The sequence below is a fragment of the Choloepus didactylus genome, assembly GCF_015220235.1.
Source record: "Choloepus didactylus isolate mChoDid1 chromosome 26 unlocalized genomic scaffold, mChoDid1.pri SUPER_26_unloc2, whole genome shotgun sequence".
In the NCBI taxonomy this organism is placed as follows: domain Eukaryota; kingdom Metazoa; phylum Chordata; class Mammalia; order Pilosa; family Megalonychidae; genus Choloepus; species Choloepus didactylus.
The window spans coordinates 3,400,656-3,416,795 of record NW_023637615.1 but is presented as its reverse complement, the minus strand read 5'-3'; positions in this window follow the sequence as shown (position 1 = coordinate 3,416,795).

Genomic DNA, 16,140 nt, shown 5'->3' with positions numbered 1-16,140 from the left:
GCTTTTCAGATCTTCCAAGTATATACCCAATAACCATGTTGCAGGAATATACAGCAATCCCTTGCTTAGCTTCCTGTGGAATCCACCACACTGCACTCAAGATGGGATGCACCATTCAACTTCACACAGTTATTAGGTACATCCCTATCTCCACACTTTCTCCAGCAATTGTATTCCTCTATTTTTTATAGTTTTATCACACACCATACATTCCTTCCTAAGTTAACGAGTGATTCCATGTATAATCACACATTTATGCATTCACCACCATCCATATAAAGACATTTGCATTTATTCCACAAAGAAAGAGGAAGAGGTGAGAAAAGAAAAAAAGAAAAAGAAAATATGACATCTAAAAAGGAATAAATGGAAAAATGAAATTAAAATAAAATACAATAAAAAGGTCAGACAACATCATTATGCCAAGAATCCCATATCCCTCCCTTATATCCCCCTCATATTTAGCTTTGGTATATTGCCTTTGTTACAGTTAATGGGAGGATATCACAATGTTACTGTTAACTATAGAATCTAGTTTATATTGATTGTATTTTTCCCCAATACAATCCCATTTTCAGCACCCTTCAAAGTTGATATTTCTTTTTTCTCCCTCATGTAAAAACATTCTTAGATTTGTACTTTAGTCACAACCATTGGCCACTCTAGGTTTCATTAAGTTTTACGGTCCCAGTCTTTATCTTTTATCTTTCCTTGTGGTGTCCTCCATGGCCCTAAATTTCCTCTTTCAACTGTATTCATAGTTATGTTTATTCAGTGTTGTGTGATCACCACCCGGTATTGTGCTATACATTTCTGGATCTATTCAATCCATCCTGTTGAACATTTTTTACCCTTCAGTATCAAATGCCTGATCTTTAACCTCTTTCTATCTCCTGGTGTCTTAATTTCTATACTCTTCCATGGACTTCTCTCTCCTAGCTTTTACTACCTGTCTATAGCACTCCGTTTAGTTTTACCTTGTTCATGAACTCTCTCAGTGTCTGTTTATCTGTAAATATTTTAAACTCCCTTAATATCTGAAGGAAAGTTTTGCCAGATATAGGACTCTTTGGCAGTTTTTCTCTTTCATTGTCTTGAATATAATACCACTGTCTTCTTGCCTCCATGGTTTCTACTGAGAAATCTGCACTTAGTCTTTTTGAGCTTCTCTTGTGTGTGATGGATTGTTCTTCTCTTGCTGCTTTAAAGAATTCTGTTTATCTTTGACACTTGACAATCTGATTAGTAAGTGTCTTAGTATAGGTCTACTTGGATCAGTTCTGTTCTGAAGTGAAGGTAGGCTGCACTTCTTGGATCTGTAATTTTATATCTTTCATAAGAGAGGAAATTTTCACTGATTATTACCTCTATTATTCTTTCTGCTCCCTTTCCCTTCTCTTTTCCTTTTGGGACACCTCTAATACATATATTCATGCACCTCATGTTGTCATTTTTTTCTCCAATCCCCTGCTCATATTTTTCCATTCTTTTCCCTATCTGTTCTTTTGTGTGTATAATTTCAGACATCTTGTCCTCTTGTTAAATAATCCTTTCTTCTACCTGTTCAAGTCTGCTGTTGTATGCTTCCATTGTGTTTGTCATCTCTTTTATTGTGCCATTTATTCCAATATGTTCTGCCATTTGCTTTTACAAGCTGACAAATTCTTCTTTTTGGTCTTTCAGTGTCTTCTTTATAGCCTTCATATTTTTGTTTACTTTTTCTTTCAACTTATTTATTTGATATAGAAAATATGTTTGAACATCTTTAGTCGTTTCAACTCTTGAATCTCAGTTGAGGTGTTAGTTTGTTCCTTTGACTCAGCCATATCTTCAAGTTTCCTGGTGTGGATCATGATTTTTTGCTGTCTAGGATCTGGTTTCTTTGATTAGTTTTCTCTGGAGGTAGTTCTCTCTTTTGCCTTGGGTTTTCCTATTGGTTTTCTTTGATCTTTGTATTTCTTTTTTTCTCTCACTGGACAGTTGTCAGATTTGTTCTCACCCCACAGCCATCCCCCAAAATCAGGCACCCACCATGGCCTGCCACAAGGATGGGAGTTATAGGCAGTGGGCACCCCAGTAGTTCACTGTGTGTGGTAATATAGATCTGTTGGCTTCTAGAGGTATTCTGCTTTTTACCAGCCAGCAAGACCCAAGTTTGTCTTGCAGCCCTGTTTGACAGTTGGGTTGTCCATATTTTTCATCTGAAACCTGGCTGGGTTTATGTGCATGGCATATAGACAAACTCCTTTGGTCCTAATACAGGGTCTGGAGCATTTTTTTTGTGTTTTATTCCCTTGCACTTTCTGTACTGTCCAGCAGGTGGTGCTGTTCAGTAACTTAATCATCCTCAGAGGCTGCTTTGCCTCAGAGCACAGGTTGCATCCACACAGGTGAGCGGAAACTGCAGGATTCCTATGCTCTCACTTTGCCAGCCAAATAAGTGGAGTACACCTGTGGCAGAGTTCTTCCTCAGATGACCCAGTACTCCAACTGTCTCCCAGGCAAGGAAATGGCCACAGGCTTCTGCTTCCCTCAAGGGTGGGGGAAGGGAAGATTTTCAGACACTGGGCTGGAAATGCAGTCTCTGTCCACATTTTCTCAGTATTTTTGCCTCTCACTGACCTGGGCCTTGAAATGTCCTCCCTGTCCCCAGGTATTCTAAGCATTGGGGTATGTCTCACTGCTCTGAGAGATTTGAAATCTGTATCCCTGGTTGCAGGGGACCTGTCTGCTGATTCTGTTCCTTTCCCACACTGAGCCCTAGTGAGGGGGTGGGGAGAATACTAGTTTATATGAGATGGAAGATTCCTACCTGGTATTACTTCTCTTTCTTCAATTCAGCACCTGCTGTTTCATTCTCCAACATATATCTTCCTCAAGATTTTCAAAGAGTTCAGAATTGTCCTTTTTTTCCCTGATTCTCTGGAGAGGAGTTTTGAGTAGCTGTTTACATTGCCATATTGATGTTGTCACACCATGGTTGAGTTTAAAACTTCTCTGTACATTTTGGATACAACTCCTTTATCAGATATTTGTTGTGCAAATATTTTCTCCCAGTGTATGACTTTTCCTTGCATTCTCTTTTCTGTGTCATTCACAGTGGGGAAGTATATAGTTTTAATAAATTCCAACTTACTATTTTTTTCTTTCATGGATCATGTTTTGCTGTTGTGTCTGAAACCTCTTTGCCAAGATCACCTAGATTTTATCCTATTATTTTCTAGCAGTTTTGTAGTATTGTCTTTTAAAGTTAGGCCTATGATCCATTTTGAGTTAATTCTTGTGAAATGTGTAAGGTCTGTGCCTAAATTCTTTTCTTTTTACATGTGGATGTCCAATTGTTCCAGCACACTTTCTTAAAAAGACCATTCTTTTTACATTGAATTGACTTTGCTTGTCAAGAATCAGTTGACTATATTCGTACAAATCTGTATCTGGGCTCTCCATTTTGTTCCATTGATATATGGAACAATATCACATTGTCTTCATTACTGTGGCTTTAAAATAAGTCTTAAAGTTGGGTAGCATTAGTCCTTCAACTTTGTTTTTCTTCAGTATTGTTTTGGATATTATGGGTCTTTTGCCTTTCATCTTATCCATGATTGTGAAATATTTCTCTAATTACTTGTACGTCTTTCTTGATTTCTTTCATTAAAGTTTTGTAATTTTCCCAACATAGGTCCTATACATTTTTTAGATTTAATCTGTTTCATTTCTTGTGCTATTAAAATATTTGTTTTTAATTTTAAATTCCAGTCTTCTGTTGATAATAGGAAGAGTTTACACACCAGATTTATGGCTATCCTTTTTTGGATTGTTCTTTTTTCATATTACTCTCCCAATTTTCAGTGTCTGTGATTAATCCTAACTCTGTCTTTCCTTTCTTCAGGCCAGAAAACTTAAGGGTTTTCTGTTAGAGTTTTAGTAGTCTATGTAGTACTGTCCTCAGAGTTAACCTCCGGATAAGAGCTATAAACATGAAAATCACCTGTGTCATCTATTCTTGCAAGAGCTTGTCTTCCTCCAGAATTGGCCTTTTTCTGTTCTCAGTAATTTTAGCTTGGTGTTTTTTTCTTATATTTTGTCTAGAATTTATAGTTATTGTCTGTCAGGTTAGTAACTAGTAGGAGCTTAACCAGCCATGTCAGAAGCAGACTTCTCTATGTTGATATAATTTTCATTAACATTAAATCATGACTTCTTCTTTGACTCATGGGATACAAAGAGTTAACAGAGTGGCATATGGGAAAACCATCTTTTGCATACTATGAACTGTACTTAATTGGAGTTCCTTACTTGTACCACACTAATACTAGGGATAAATAATTAGGGGCTGATAAGAGCCTTGGGGAATTTGGGTTTATGATAATTGTTTAAAATTGAGTGTGACAAGGATTTTTTACTGTTTGTCTTGGGCAGAATATATGCTATGTGAAATTAGGAACCTCCCACTTAATAAGTCAACCCTCAAACTTTGACTTGCTCTTGTAAAACTTATGGCTGTAGAGGGAGGCTAAGCCTGTCTATGATTATGCCTGAGTCACTTTCAGAGAACATCTTTTGTTGCTTGGATGTGGCCTTTCTCTTTCTAAGCCAAACTCTACAAATAAATTCACTACCTTCCCTGTGATGTGCCATCTTGACCAAAAGGTGGAAAAGAAAGGTAACAAAAAAGTTTTGGTGGCTGAGGGGTTTCAAATAGAATTGAGAAGCCATCCTGGAGGTTATTCTTATTCAAGCTTCAGCTAGATATTCCAAACGGCTACAGTCTGCCAAGCCCAAATAAACAGTACTGTGGAGAATCCTAAAGAATATGCAGATACCTATCTAATATTCTATAAAAGTTTCACTAAGTTTATTTTACAGAAACTTAAATCATCCAGAGTGTGCTGATGCCAGATTACTCCCCAAAACCAGAGGCAACAGCTTCTACAAGAACATCAACCAGATGCATCCTTCTTCACTATAATGTTGACACCCCTTTTCAATATGAAAAAGTTTGGGTGATCACTGCCCATATATCCCTCAATATTGAAGATATTGATTTAATGAGAGATGTAGCAACAGACAAAAGACTATTTAACAAAGGAATATTAATACTGAATAGATATATATGTATATATATATATATATATGTATATATATATATATATACATATATATATATAAACTTTTAGGGTATTAGAATAACTAGTGGGAAAATAACTGAAATGGTGGAACTGTAACCCATAACATCATTTGATATTTGCTCTATCACTGCTTGTTGAGCTGTACTTTGGGAGTTAACACTTTTCTGTATACATGCCATAATTCACTATAAAGAAATAACTGAAATTGTGAAACTTTAACTCATAACATTCTTTAAGGTTTGCTTTGTGGATGCTCAGACTTCCACTTCTCACACTGTAGATGTGAAACTTCAACTCTCTTATCCTTCCTGCAGTGCAATTCTGGTCTTATTAGGGCTGTGTATCCACATCCACCCCATCCTTGAGAAGAAAGAGGAATATGATAGGGAGGAACTGTTTGAGACATGGACTGTGGTTGCAATTTTAATGAATTTTCTCTGTTTTATGTTTCTAGAGCTTTGATGGGTGTTTTTGTAAGTTTTTAAAAGAAAAATTCTGGAAAAACTGTTTTAAATGGAAAAGTTATCTGAGAACATCCAAATGAAGGAAGATCCAATGGCAGTGTATGTGCAATGTCAGTGTTAACTTCCTACCATGAACAGGGTCTTTTAGAGGCCAAAACAGGCACTACATAGGCACTGAAACTACCCCTTTATTTTATCTAAATTCAAGCCATTGGAATACTCTAAACATCCACATAAATGTGGCAGAGACAGACATGACATGCTTATTTGGATAAATAACCATATATTTAAAGATTTTGGGGGTTTAGGAGGAGAAGACATGATATCTGGGGTGAAGGAGGATTTATGATTGTGGATGGGAGAGGCACCCCATGAAACACAGCAGTGGAAGTGGCAACAGCAGCCTGGTAGCTGGCACCATTGGTCCCTGTGGTTTGGACATGATGGTAGACACTGGATCACAGGGAGGGATGTGATGGCAATGTTGAAGGCACTGGTGCTGGAAGCCTTAGTATGGTCAAGGGAAACTTGGTTAGTGTTGTCATTCCTTTTTGAGGAAAGCCACTAGGATTAAAGGCTCAGCATTCTTGGAATTTTGGGGGTGTCTGTGACCCTTTGGGGACAACTGGCTCTCTGTGGAATCCTCATCCAGGGCAGGTTGACTTATGCATATGGCAAGGGAAGTCCCTAACATGGCATCCCATTTTGGATACTCTCCTGAGGTGTCCTCTATTTCTATACTGCAGTTGAAATCAGTGTCCTGGACCATCCAAGGTGCATGAACCTTAAAAGCTATTTGCTCCTGTTGGACCAGACCACCACCTTTGTACTCCATATGGATACAGGTACACTGGAAAGAGGCCATATCTCTTCTGTAAATGGTTGGGGTCTGGGGCTTGAAGTCCTTGGAAGACAGCCTATGTGATTTGGAGGACCTCTCAGTCTTTTAATCAGGAGCCTGGCTCTTTATGTCTACTCTTCAATGAAAATTTGACTATCTTTCAATATGCCTTTCTTTCAATATGCCTTGCTTCCCCAGAATTATCAGTGGTGTGGGGCACTCTTCAGTGACTGCATTCCCAAGACTGGTCTGCTGTTCATTGATAACTTAGGAAATTCCAAGGTCACTAGTCCCATGGAATATCTGAACTTGGCTCTGGGAATAACAGGTATAAGATCCTTGATGGTGTCCTTATCTGATTTCACTAGTTGGTTGTGAATTCTCAGGAAATTAGGAGGACTTAGAACTCTCCTCTCAGGCAAACAGCAGACCTTTATTTTTCATAAACTATAAGACTTGTACCTCAAAATCTACCTTTTAAAGGTGATCAAAACATTTTCTCTCATTTTTTCTTTGAAAAACTCAGATAAAGAAGGCTTTTTTGAATTATCCTTTATTGACTGCTGAGGAAGTGGTTCTGTGCTGAGGAAGATGCCAACTCTGAACTTGAGTTGTCTGTGCTCCCTCAGGTAGGACTCTGCTCTCTGAGGCCAGAGCTCAGTGTTAAGCATCTGATCAGAAGATTTCAGAGACTCAGCCTTGCTCTATAAATCAGCCTGAAGACAGAGGCTACACCCAGAGACACAAGACTTTGACAGAATGATGATGAACAGTTTTCATGTGGTTCAGTCCCACAGATATATCCTACTTTCTCTTAATAACCTACCCCTGAGACATTGAGTTACAGGAATTGAAATTTATATGGCATCCCCTGCCACCCACTAAGAGATTAATCTGTGCATGTGGATAGAATTTCCTCTGCCAGCTCACCCATCTTTCCCCAAAGAAAGTCCTTCATCTTTCCTGACATGCTCATCTCAGAAGTCAGTGCAAACAGAACTGATTTACTGATTGGGAGGAATGGGGAAAGTAAGAGTCCATTGTGATGGGGGATGGATCTGGTGCCCCTATCTGATTTCCATTTCCTTTTTTGACAAACAGACCCATCTGGATGATGGAAAAAAAAGAAATATTAACTTCCCAGACAAAAAGAGTATAAAACATAAAAGTATCCACATGGATAAGCTTGTACTTGCACATTGAGAAGTATGGCTCCTCAAAGAGTAAAGATATGTCTCCATCTTCCACAGAGCACTGTGCCTCAGGCAGCACTCAGCAGTGCACACTGCAACTGGGTTGCCTAGAAATCAAAGCCCCATATTATGATCTCAGAACACTCTGAGAGTTCTCAGGGTAGGTGGAAGGGTGGGTGAAGGGGAACCACAACCCCTCCCCTACCTTAAAGACCCAACAGCCCATGTGGGCCTTGCTACTTTCCAACTCCAAGTTTATAGTTTATATATTACTGATATTATCTATTTATTCCTTGTATCACCTGTTATAACTGGATGCATCTTTACACCATGGTGTTCTCAGTTTGATGCTCTCAATTCCAGATCCCAGATGTTTTAGTTTTTCTCAGAAATTTGTGCTAATTCCTGGGGCTTTACAATTTTAGGATTTCCTTTGTCTATAACCATAAATTCTCAGGTAAACTCATGTTGCCTTGCATCAACCTAGACATAAATCTTGAGTTTTACCCAAATCATCCACAGCTATGCAAAAAACAGTGAGCAATGTTGTCTCTATGAAATATATCATACAGTTGGTAAAGTGGGAGGAAAGTGCTATCACACACAATGACAAGAAATTTAACAACCTTTCTGAGTAATTTTTATATAGCATAGTCTCTTTTGTGCTACTCTGACAACAAGGCCTCTCATTTCTGCCCTCTTTGTCTATCCAGTTTCCTATCTTGCTGGACTCTGTCTGCAAGGTCCATTTTCTGAGGTCCCCATACACCCAACAGAATTTCACAAAGAATTGTATTGAGTAATTTTGCTCTCTCAAATTACATACCCCAACCCATTCACTTAACATTAGCTGGATTTGGGGCCTGAATGTGGCCTTCTTTTTCTCAGAAGTTAGATAATTTTAAAACAACATGGCTAATTTTCATTTTCTCTCCAATTAAGGCTGCTTTTACTTAACTGATGAATTTTTCTCTTATTCTTTAACTTCTATTGTCTATTTCTTCACCAAAATTCTTATCTTAATAATTTTTAAAAGTAGTCACTGAGAATATTTTTGCATACCTTCTCTCTCTCTCTCATGCTCACACATACACACACACACACAGAAACATCAGATATATCTCCCATTGTTGGTAGGCATATGACAGAATTTTAATATTGACAACTTCATTACTTTCATTACCAATATTCTGTTCATGATGGTTTAGGTAGTCTCCAAGAAAATATATGTTTCATTCACTATTCTCATCACTTCCTCTGGGTCCTTGCAAACCAAGTCATTACCAACCATATTTCAGCCAAAAATGTTCAAAGAATTCTAGTTTTTATCTACCTTTTTCCTCAGATTTTCCCTTTCTCTTCTCATTTCCAAAATCCAAGGTATTTTTTACAGCCCCACTGCACTTTCTGGTACTACTGTCTATATTAATTTCCTTTTCTTCAAGTTAATTGTTTTGAGATAAAGTCACATAACATACAGTCATTCAAAGCATACAATGAGTTGTTCAAATTATCATATGGTAGTTGTGCTTTCATTGCCACAATCAAACTTTGAACATTTTCATTACTCCAAAAAAATAAAATTAAAATAAAAACAGACATGTAAAACTTCCCATTCCCATACTCCCCACCTTGTTCATTTACTTTTTTATTATACTTCAATTGAGATATATTCACACACCCCAGTTATCCACAGTGTACAGTTATTCATAGCACTATCATACAGTTGCACAATCATTATCAGAATCAATTTTTGAACATTTTCCCTACACCAAAATAAAAATGAAAGCAAAAGAATCCCTAACTCCTTCCATACCCTCCATCCAACCCTATTGTTCATCAAATATTTTTCCCAATTTTTCCACTTATCTATTCAAATGCTGGATGAAGGGAGTGTGAGCCACAAGGTTTTCACAATCATAGAGTCACACTACGCAATCTACATAGTTCCACAATTGTCTTCAAAAATCAAGGTCACCGGGTTGCAACTTGACAACTTCAGGTCTTCTTCTCTGGCCATTCTAACACACTAAAGACTAAAAGTGATATCTATATAATGCATAAGAATACTCTCCAGAGTGACCTATGGACACCATTTGAAATCTCTCAACCACTGGAATCTTATTTTCTTTCACCTCTCTTTCCCCTTTTGGTCCAGAAGATTCTCTCAAACACATGGTGCTGGGTCCAGCTCATCCCCAGGAGTCATTTCCTGTATTGCCATGGGTATTTACACCCATGGGTGTCATGTCCCACATACAGGGATGGTAGTGAGTTAACCTGACAAGTGGGCTTAAAGAGAATGGGGGCCATATCTGAGGAATAAACACACTCTTTGGGGGAAATCTAAGGCACAATTAAAAGTGGACTTAGCCTCTCCCTTGCAGCAGCTAGCTTCATGGAGGAAAGCCCCATGATGGAGGTATGTGATTGCTAGGTTCATGTGTCATCTTGGCCAGGTGATGGAATGTTTGTGGCTGGCTAATAAACCAACAGGCTGGTTTATTAAATCATCAATTGGCTGCAGTTGTGACTGATGACATTAATAAAGGTTGTGTCTTCCACAATGAGAGAATGCAGTTAGCTGGATTTAATCCAATCAATCAGTTGAAGAATTTTAAGTGAGACAGATAGAGGACCTTGACTTCTTCTTTTGCTGACAAGTGAAACATTTCCTGAGGAGTTTATCAAAGTTGCCAGTTGATTTCCTGAGGAGTTCATTGAACATGTTCATCAAAGTTGCCAGTTTGTTTCCTGAGGAGTTCATCAAACATCTTCATTGGAGTTACCAGTTTGCTGTCTGCCCCATGGAATTTGGACTCATGCATACCCAAGTTGCATGAGACAGTTTTATATATCTTATATTCATAGATATCTCTCATTGATTCTCTTTCCCTAGAGAACCCTAATTAATACGTCTCAGCACATTAAATTTGCAGTCCTCAATATTGGCAGGAAAATCAGCAATAGCCCAGAAGGGGAAGTCCAACACTTCTGCATTTCTCCCCAGCTCCTCAGGGGGATTCCACAAATACACTTATACTCTCTGACTATATCAATCTAGGATGTGTTGGGATTTCACCACAACCTGTAACTAACTCACAAAATACAATTTCCCATTCAAAGCTCCATGAACTTATGGTGTTCCAACAAACTGATCTTACAAGTTAAATTATCCATTGTGTTACAAAAATATAGATCCTGCAACAGACAAAAATCCCCACCCTTGGTCTCACACATAAGTTGTACTTTTACAGCCAAGTCAGTATTGTTCTTTGCCCTTAGGCCTGATTTGCCTTAGTCCTATCCAGGTCCTCTTCATTAATTTCTCTAAAGTCTGAGTTCTTTACTGCTCTTTCAACCATTGCTGTATTGGGTAATACTGATATTCATGGCTGTCAAGTTCTAGTTCTGAGTCTCATGTGTCACACAGATAGCCAAAGTTCCAGAGACCAGGTGGTTGATTCACAATGAGCTCAGCATCTCAGGATTTAGTGGTAATGATTACAACTCAGGAATAGCTGTGACTGTTTAAGAGCTTACAATAAGTCATTACAGTAAGCATTTCACTAATAAGCTGTGCTCTAAGATTTAGTTCTCAGAGTTCACAAATTATAGTTAGTCCATATTTGTGAGGCATTAAAATGTTTGCCCTCTCATTTCTTGTGTGATTCACTCAAAATCTACTCAAAATCCATTCACCTAGTTGCATGTCTCACAGCTTCACTTCTTGTAGTTGCTCAATATTCTATTGTGTATATAACTGCAGTTCACTGTACTGTTCATCAGTCAATGTACTCTTAGGCCAGCTCTGTTTATTGGAAATAGTGAATACTGCCACCACATATACCATTACATAAATGTCCATTTGTTTTCCTGCTCTCTGATCTTCCAAGTATATGCCTTATACTGAGGTTGCAGGACCTTTAAGCCCCCACATACCTGTCTACTTGTGGGACCAACATACTGTCATCTAGATTGGCTACACCATTCTAATTCACTAGCAAAAGTGAATACATACATCTCTCTCTCAAATTTCTCTCCTGCTCTTGTGTCACTCTGTTTATTTTTCCATGCAATTTAATAGGGGTATATTCAAATACCCTTGAATCATCCACAGTGAACTACCAAAGGTTTGCAGTATCATCATATGGCTTTGAATTTTTTCAAATGCTTTTTCTCCATTCATCCCATCTTTCTCAAGAAAGAGGAAGATAAGAGGAAGCCACTGTTTGAAGAAGGGATTGGGGCTGGGATATTAATGAATTTTCTGTCTTTTCTACACTCCTAGAGATTTTACTGGGTGTTTTTCTAAGTTTTTAAATGAAAAATTGAGGAAAAACTCTTTTAAATGGAAAAGTTATCTGAGAACATGCCAATGAAGAATGGTCCAATGGCAGTGGTTTTGTGCAAAGTCAGTGTTAACTTCCCAACATGATCGGGGTATTTTAGAGGCCAAAACAGGCACTAAATAGGCTCTGAAAATACCCCTTTATTTTACTTAAGTTCATACCATTGGAATAGTCTAAACATCAACCAATATGTGGCAAAGACAAACACAAAAATGTTTTATTTGAATATTTATTGAAATATTTGTGGAGTTAATAGGAGAAGACAGGGTATCATGTGGGAGAGAGTATTTATGGTTGTGTGGATTTAGGCACCACATGAAACACAGCAGGGGGAAGTGGTGATGACAGCCTGTGGGACATGGCACCTTTGGTCCCTTCTGGTTGGACATTATGGTAGATACCATATCTCTGGGAGGGACAGCACAGGCACAGGCACAGGTTCTGGATGGTTTCAGTGAAACTTAGTTAGTGTTGTCAATCCTCTTTGAGTAAAGTCATTTGGCCACATGGCTCAGATGCTTTGGAAATTCGCTTTTGGGGTCCATATCCCTTTGGTGCAACTGGTTCCCTATGGATTCCCCATTCAGAGCAAGTTGACTTATGCATATGACAAGGGAAGTCCCTAACATGGCATCACATTGTGTATACTCTCATGAAGTTTCCTCTATTTCTATACTAAGGTTGATATCAGGGTCATGACTGACACAAGGGGCATGAACCTCAGCAGCCTTATGCTCCTGTTGGACCAGGCCACTTCATTTATCCTCCATTTGGATATAGGAACCTTGGGAAGAGGCCATATCTTGTTTGTAAATAGTTGGGGCCTGGGGCTCAAAGTCCTTAAAAGACAGCCTATGTGACTTGGGGGACACTTCAGCATTGTAATCAGGATCCAGGCTCTATGAGTTTACCTTTCAATGGAAATTTGACTCTCTATCTTGATGGTCTTTCAAAATGCCTTGCTCCCCCAAAAAGATTGATGGTGTGGGGCATTCTTCAGTGACTGCATTCCCAAGACTGGTCAGTTGTTCATTGATAGCCTGGGAACATCCAAGATCACTGGCCCTTATGAAGTATCTGAACTTGGCTCTGGGAATAGCGGGCATTAGGATCTTGATGGTGTCCTTCTATAATTTCCCTGGTTGACTTAATTCTTGGGTAATGAGGAGACCTTAGGGTATCCTGATCAGTATAAGTTAACTCCAAAACTATCCCCAAAAGGAGTTCCCAGCCCAGACTCAGTTGTTTTAGAAACTATATCTCAAATATAATGGCCCCGCATCATTCTGTTGGAAACCACTTTATACACCCACTTTCCTCATAGCTCTAATGTCCATGAGCTCTGGAACAAGCAGCTGACAACTAGAGAGACTTCTCCAGGGTACACAAAAGTTTTCAGGGAACCCACAGATTAAAGCCTGTAAAAGAAAAGAAAGATATCCTCTATGGAGAACATTGTGAGGAGGTGGAAAGGACAAGCCTTCACCAAATAACTGCCTCCAGGAAAAGGTTGAAATGAGCAGGCATGTATCCTACAGTACTGGAAGTGTTGAAAAACAAAAGAGCAGCTGACATGGAAATTATGGAGATGAGCTCTCTGGGACAGAGATCAAAAGAAAGGGATTCAAGTTACACTGAATCAGCATTAAGGAGGCTTATGTGGTAGTGGAGTGGAGAGGCCTGTGGCGGATGGCAAGTGAGTGATTCAGTGGGATCCATGAGGTGTGATGAATTTAGGAAGAGAGTGATGTCCTGAGGCTGTGGGGTCTGGGGAAGATATCGTTCTCTTGATTCTGCCTTGACCCTGAAAGAATAAGAAGGTGAAACAGAGTTCTCACTCTCCTCTCTTAGGCAAAGAGCAGACATTCAATTTTCATAAACAATATGATTTTGTACTTAGAATTCTATCTTTTAAAGTGGTTCAAAATATATTCTATCAATCCTCCTTTGAAAAATTCAAATAAAGGATTTTTGTGAATTATCTTTTATTGATAGCCTAGGAACTAGCCCATGTGCTGAGGTAGGTGCAATCTCCAATGTCAAGGTGAATGTGCTCCCTCATGTAGGACTCTGCTCACTGAGGCCAGATCTCAATGTTTTGCATCTGATCAGAGGCTTTCAGAGACTCAGTCTTACTCTCTAGATCAGTCCTAAGACAGAGGCTTCACCCAGAGACATCAGACTTGGACAGGAGGATGATGAAGAGTTATCATGTGGCTCTGTCCCACCAACATATCCTACACTCTCTTAATAACCTACCCCAGAGATACTGAGTCATAGGGCTTGAAATTTATCTGGAGTTCCCTGGCACCCCAAGATAGATTAATCTGTGAATGTTGATAGAAGACCCTCAGCCTGCTCACACTTCTTTCCCTAAGGATAGGCTTTCATCTTTCATGACAGGGACCATCTCAGGAGTCAGTGCAAACAGAACTGATTTATTACAGTGGGAGGAACAGGGAATGTAAGAGTCCACTGTGCTGGGGGTGGATCTGTGGTCCCCTATCTGATTTCTCTTTCCTTCTTCCACAAATAGATTCATCTGGATGATGGGTATAAAAACAAAGATCAACATCCCAGACAAGAAGAGTATAAAACATAAAAGTATTCAGATGAATAAGCTTGTGCTTGTACATTGGGCACCAGAGCTCCTTGGAAAGTTGAGATCGGTCTCCATCTTCTGCAGTACACACCTGCCTCAGGCAGCAATGAGCACTGGGTACCACACCTGCACCTCCTAGATATCCAGGCCCACATCACAGAACCCAGAACCCTCAGAAGTTTCCCACATGAGGTGGAAGGGTGGGGAAGGGAGATCCCCAGCCCCTACCCCATCTTAAACACTCCAAAGCCCACCTGGGCTATGCTATTCTCCAACTCCAAGTTTGGAGTTCATACCTTACTGATATTTTCCATATATTCCATGTATTACCCCATATAAACTCAATATTTCTTAAACCCATGTGTTCACAGTTTGATGCTGTCAATCCCACAGACCCAAAAGTTTGAGGTTTTCACAGGAAATTGTGCTAATTCCTAGGGCTTTAGACTTTTAGGATTTCCTTTGCCCTTAACCCTAAATTCTCAGGTAAATTCATGTTGCCTTGCATCAACCTAGAAATAAATCTTGAGTTTTACCCAAATCATCCATAGCTATGGAAATAAGATTGAGCAATATTGTCTCTATGAAAGGTATTGTAAGTGTGGTAAAGTGGGAGGGAGGTGCTAGCACACCCCATGACAAGAAATTTCACAAAATTTCTGAGTAATTTTTGTGTAGCATAGTCTCTTTCATGCTGCTCTGCTGACAAGTCCTCTCATTTCTGCCCTCTTGGCCTAAACAGTGTCCAACCATGCTGGTCTCTGTCTGCAAGGTCTGTTCTTGGAGGTACCCATACACCCAACAGAATTTCATAAAGAATTGTATTGAGTAATTTTGCTCCTCCAAATTACACACCCCAACCCACAAACAAATTTTACCTGGATTTTGAGTCCAAGTGTGGTCTTTCCTTTATCAGCAGTTGGAGAGTTTTAAAGCAAATTGCCTACTTTTTGTTTTTTCTCCAATTATAGCACTTTTTCTTACCCCATGAAGCTTTCTCTTATTCTTTAACTTCTATTTCCTAATTTTTCAAGAAAATTCTTATTGGCTAATCAATAATTCTTAAAATTAGTCAATAAGAATGTTTATATGCATACATTTTCTATCTCTCTCTCACTCATGCCCCCCCCACAAAAACACACACACACATCAGATATATCTCCCAGTGTCAGCAGTACAACAGAATTTTATTACTTACAGCTCCATTAAATTCATTACAAGCAGTCTGTTCATGGTGGTTTAGGTAGTCTCTGAGACATATGAGTGTCATCCACTATTCTCCTTACTTCCTTCTGAGTCCTTGCTAACCAAGTCACTACCAAACATATTTCAGCCAAAAATGTTCAAGGCATTCTAGCTATGTTGCTAATGTTTCTCAATTTTTTCTTCTCTTCTCCTTTCTCAAATCCAAGGTATTTTTCACAGCCTCACTCCACTTTCTGGTACTAATGTCTATATTAATTTCAATTTTATTGCTATTGTATTGAGATATAATCACATAACATACAGTCATTCAAAGTGTACAATCAGTTGTTCACATTATTGTCATATTGTTGTAC